Genomic DNA, 6,118 nt, shown 5'->3' with positions numbered 1-6,118 from the left:
CTCAGGCTGCCTTAAGGGCGGGTTTGGTGCCCTTTGGGGAGCTGGGGATCGAACCCTGCTTCCCTGCACCTGACTCAGATTGCCCAAGCAGGTGCTTTAAACAACTGAGCTAACCCGCAAGCCCCTTCATTCTCATAGAAATACAAACATTACACACTTCACCTTCGGTGAGATTTTTGGTAGTTTGCAATTTTTGAGGAATTGGTCCGCTTCACGTACAAAGTCAAGTTTGCTTTTGAAAATTCGTCTGCGGTACTCCGTTACAGTGTAGAACTGGATGTGCCCCCAGAGTCTCGCGCGCTCCAAAGTGGACTTTTTGAAAGGTGGTTGGATCTTTGGTGCTTTACAGCTGACTTGCAGTTAGGAGGCAGAGTCAGCCGGGGACGCGCAGGTCGCTGAGCCGCGACGTGGAGGGACGCGTCGCTCCCGCCGCTCCTCCCTTCCCTCCCCGCTGTGCCGTTCTCTCCTCACCAGCCGTGTTCTGCTGCGCCGCTCCGCCTAGAGTTCCTAGACCACGAATAAAACTTCTAAAATTTGAACCAAATTAAACCTCTCCTCGTCCCTCCAATTTGTCAGTGTTTGGTATTCATTCCTAAGGGTGAGAAAAGACAGATTTTATAATAAACCTTTTACTACCTTTCCTTTTGGAGTAATGCTAACTTTTTATTCTTGATGTTGGTCATTTGTATCTCCTGTGTCTTTCTCTTTGCTAATGGATTATACAGATATACATGGTTAATTTCCCAAGGATTTGGACATTTTTATGGGGTTTTTTAAATTTAAGGTTTTATTCTATGTAGCAAGATGACATACTTTGATTTCAATTTTTATTTAAGTTGCTAAGATTTACTTTATAAATTGACATGTGCTTTATTGCTCTGAGTATGTACGTGCAGTTAAAAATAAGGGAGAATATTATGTTTGGGTGAACTAAAATTAGAAATATCACTAAGATTCAGTTAGTTGACAGTGGAGTTTTTTTTTTTTAATCTTTTCATGTTTTCTGTCAGAGAGAAATGAATTGAAATCTCAAACTGTATTAAGAGATTTTTCTATTTCTCTAGCTCTGTGAGTTTTTATGCCAACAGAATTCAGGAATGAGTTGGGTGAGTTCCTGCTCAGTAGTTTTTGTTGAATAGATAGTTTTTTAACTGCAATATCTTTCTTTATTGTTGGTAACCTCTTTTTTGAAAATGCTTTACCTGACATTAGCAAATCAGCCCACTTTCTTTTGGTGTTGAAATGAAATATCTTTTTTCCTTCCACTTAGTTGTAACCCTTCTCTATCATTGCATTTTACTGCAGTCTTGGAGACTCATAACATCATATTCAAAATATGCTGCATACAATCCAGCATTGTACAACATATGAAGAATCAGGAAAATCTGAACTCAAAAGGAAAAGAAGGACCAACCGCTGCTGCCTCTTTTAATGTCTCCATTAGATCTGAGCTGCCACCCTTGCAAAACTAAACAGTTCAAACCAAAGTCTAAATAAGTGAGCTTTAAATGTATTATGAATGGATTTGGTTAAATATAAGGAGGGAAACAGCAATGCCACATTTGTAGTTTTGGAAAGGCTGATGAGCCTGGCATATCAGGCCAGCTCAGGAATGAGCTGCTTTAAGAGTAGAAGGTTTGTGGGAGTCTATTCTGCTCCTTTAGGGTCTAAAATAATATGATAAGTAAAAATAAGAAAAATTTCTGTACTTCTTTTTCAGATGGTATAATACTTTCCTATGTGCTCAGGATAGGGGGATTACTGTTTTCAAGGCCTTTCTGAAATTTGACGGTTTAGAGGTTCCAGAGGTATTGAAGGATTTTGAGCAAATGTATTCTTTTGCAGAAAAAATGAATGAAAATCATATAATTTTTTTTCAAAATTTATTTACCCACCCAAGATGTCTCATGAATTACTCATTTGTTTAATCAAGGCTAGTAAAAATTAGTTTCTTAATGTTAACTTTTATTTAAATATTTTTTATTTAAAATTATGTAGTCAAGGGCTGGGGGGATAGCTCAGCAGTCTAAGTGCCTGCCTGACAAGCACAGGGACCTGGGTTCAATCCCTGTACTACACACCACGCCAGCCCAGGAACCCCTGGAGCGCCATGCTGGCCCGGAAACTGGGCATGGTCGTACACCCCTGTAATCCCAGCAATGGGGAGGCTGAGACAGGAGAATCGCTGAGTCTAAACTGCATACAGAGACACTGTTGTAAAAAAAAAAAAAAAACACTAAAAAATGAAATAAAATAGTTACATAATTTTTTAAATTAGGTAGTTAAGAAAGGAGAGAGCCTGGGTATGGTAGTATGCACCTGTAATCCCATACTTGGGAAACTGTAAACAGGCGGATCACTAAGAGTCTGATCTAATAGTGAGACCCTGAACACCCTGTAGACCTTTTCCTAAAATACAAAAAACAAGAAAAGCAAAGAAACAAAGAAAGATGAGCTTTCTTAGTGGTAATAACTAAAGAGAGCTGAGCATTGGGCAGAAACCATAGCCAATTCACAAAAGAGTAATGCTAAGAAAGATAAGATTTTTGTAAGGAAGTGTACCCAGTGTCACACTGTGGAAAGCACAGGCAAACCTACAGCTGAGCCAAATACCCAAGGTCTATTTGCACAGAAAACAGACCAGGTTGTTGGATTCTCTTAGAAAAACAAGTGCATTACCTGAGAGAAGATAAGCTGATGTGGTAGAGAAGCCCACCACTGGAACAAAAATGATATTTGCCAGCCTCAAAGAGAGGGTGGAAAAAGCAGGCTTTGTATCTTACCTCAAAAGCCTACTAATCAGTAAAAGGTACTATCTTATTTACTACAGAAGAGAAATGTTTCATGGCTTTTTGATGTGTACCATAATTTAACAGATCTCATACACCAGAATTCAAATCATGAATCACTGATAATATTTTTGTTGAACAGTCCCAATTTAAGTAAAAATGGCTTGCATTTAAATAGATACCTTTGTTCCCCAAGATTGATAGTAACTATAGTTCAGTTAGATAGATAGATAGATAGATAGATAGATATAGATATATGTAGATATAGATATATAGATATAGATCACCAAAAATTCTCTAGTTAATTTTATTTAGCCACATGTAAATACATCCTTGTTAAATAAAACCCAGCTATTCATTCATTTGAGTTTTCCAGTACAAAACTACACAATCAGCACACAAAAAGTTAAGGAAAGAGAAATAGGGGTGTCTTATTTGAGAGTACCTTGATCAAGTAACAAACAAAAAATATAGTGGAAAAGCTGTGAAGGAGTTTAAAGAAGGCAAATAGATCAGAACATTGTTGTCTGTAAGCAACCTCAAGGAAAACATAATGGAGAAATTGTTTCAGATAGGAAAAGATGGAAGACAGTTATTTTGGTAAGATAATTCAGATATCTGAAAACAGGAAACAAGATTGTACTAGCTCAGACCAACTAGAGCTGAAGGAATTGTTAAAAAGAAGGAGTGGACACAGAGTAGGGAAAATTGGTACTGATTAGAAGCCTCATAGCATTGAAGTTCACAGCTGTGAGCCTCAGTTTCCACAGACCACAGTTTCTAATGCCACTTGTTCCTGTCTGGTCTGAGACAAAGTAACTCAAACTCTCCAACTTCAGGAAAATGAAATGAATGATAACACTAGCTTCAGAGAACTACCATGAAGATTAATTTCAGAAGTACGGAAAGTACTCAGCAAGGTTAATTTGATGAACGTTGGTAGTCATTATTTTCCTTGGCATTTTTCATGTCATCATATATGAAGCTTTGATTTTTAAATATTAAATAAATCCTACCCAAAAAAAATATTTTGGGTGGAAGACAACATTGATATTAGAAACACTACCACAGTAATAAATACCAACGTATTTTTTAGTCACTATAGCCAAAACTTTTATTTTTAAGGGTGATTTTTTTTTTTTACAGAAATGTTTTCCTTTAAAATTTCCGAAGACAATGAGATAGTACTACTTATCTGTGATCAACCAAGTGATATAAGATAGAAAGCAACGTTTAGGTAAGTCTTGTGGTTGTATAATTGGGGCACCGGGGAGCCTCATCACAAGCTTAGAAGTTGATATTAAGCATTTGAAGTGAAATCACCTAATAGTGATTATAAAGAAAGAAGAAAATGTAGAACAATGAAGAATAATCTCAGTAGAACTGGAGGACTGACTGGCACAGGCTTGAGAATGCATAGAGAGCAAGGTGGAATCCAAGACAGTGATATCATTTCTACTAAAAATGACCAGAAGGATGGGGATGCTATCAACAGAAAGAAGAAACTAAAGGGTTGGAGACAACTTTTTAAAAATGATTTAAAGTTAAAACTTTGGAACTTGGAATAAAGACAGGATTTCTTCATGAAAATGCAAAGAAATCCATGGGGAAAATACTAGCATATTTTGAATAAAAGGTCAGTGCCCATACAACAATTATCAGGCAATAGTTGTTTAATAAATCAACTAAATTCACAAACTTGAGTGGGGTTAGACAGGAGAAACACATAAACATTTAAGAAAACTCACTGCCTCTGGGGCAAGGTAAACAAATCTGAAGTGGAAAAAGAGAATCATGTGGATAGGTAATGAGAAGGAAAGCCAGTGCGAACCAGAGAATAAGCAGAGATACTACAAAAGAAGCACTGTTTTAGCCCAGGAATAAGAGCATTTCAAGGGGCAAGGCAGAGAATATGGGGGAATAACATTGAACATTTGATGTTAACGTTGTGTTAAAATTTGATTTTTAATTAAAACTAAAAATTGAGGTAAAAACTCTGACAGATTACAATTAGATTTTTGTTCTGTTACTTCCAATATGATAGACATCAAATGTCAGGGGCTTGTCGAGCATAATGGCACATGCCTGTGATCCCAGAACTCAGGAAGCTGAAGCAGAATTGTCACAAGTCCAAGCCTGGCCTAAGCTACATAGTGAGTTCAACGCTAGCTTGAACTATATAACAGAACCAGTTACAAAAAGCAGAACAAAACAAAAACTTCAAGTCCCTAACATATTGATAGGTAAAACAGATATTAGATCAAAAAAAAAATATATATATATAGGACTCAGGAGTGGTGTCCAACTATAATCTCAGGACAGAAGGCTGCTCAAAGAAGATTGCAAGTTTTAGACTTTAATGAGCAATTGAGTGACTTAGTGAGACGCTGTCTCAAAAAGTAAAAATAAAATAACCTTTCAGCTGGAACTGTCATCTTCTAGTAATCTGCCAAAATGATTAACATAAAGGGCAAGAGGAGAGGAACCCAGCATATGTTCTCCAGGCATTTTAGAAAACATGAGGTTGTTCCTTTGGCCACATATATGCAAATCTACAAGAAGGGTGATACTGTAGACATCAAGGGAATGGGTACTCTATAAAAAGGAATGCTTCATAGATGTTACCATAGCAAAACAGGAAGAGTCCACAACGTCACCAAACATGTTATGGGCATTGTTGTAGACAAGCAAGTTAAGAACAAGATTCTTGCCAAGAAGATTAATATGCATATTGAGCATATTAAACACTCAAAAAGTCATGACAGCTTCCAGAAATGTGTCTAGGAAAATGATAAGAAACAGAAGAAAGCCAAAGAGAAAGGTACCCACGTTCAACTGAAGAGCCAACCTGCCCCTCTCAGAAAAACATGTTTTGTGAGGACCAGTGGGAAGGAACCCTAGTTGTTGGAACCCATTCCCTATGAATTAATGGCATAAACTGGGAGTGTTGCTCTGCCATTCAGTACCTAATTGGCAGCTTAAGTGTTCTAGGTCCTACATAAAAAGAAAATCATCCTGTGTTGTAAGGCTGGTTTTCTTAATTGAACGGGTATGTGGTGCCTTCTTACCTCAAAAATACTTGCAGCAGATTTTTTACTGTATCTAGTAATTGTGTCTAGTCTTTACTCTTCAGTGTTTTTCTTGCAGAAAGATATTGCTGAGGTATTGTGCAGGTTTGTACCCAAATATTCAAATACTTATAAAATGTTTATATTGGCTTGAAGATCCTGTAAATCATCATGGGGAAAAGACATATCAAATAAATGGAAGTCACTTCAGAAACAAATGTAAGTCCATTTCAGTGAAATAAATTGTTTAAAGCAAAACAA

Source organism: Octodon degus, unplaced genomic scaffold (assembly GCF_000260255.1).
Source record: "Octodon degus isolate 3935 unplaced genomic scaffold, OctDeg1.0 scaffold00028, whole genome shotgun sequence".
In the NCBI taxonomy this organism is placed as follows: domain Eukaryota; kingdom Metazoa; phylum Chordata; class Mammalia; order Rodentia; family Octodontidae; genus Octodon; species Octodon degus.
The sequence above is the reverse complement of the archived record's forward strand: the minus strand, read 5'-3'. Positions refer to the sequence as shown.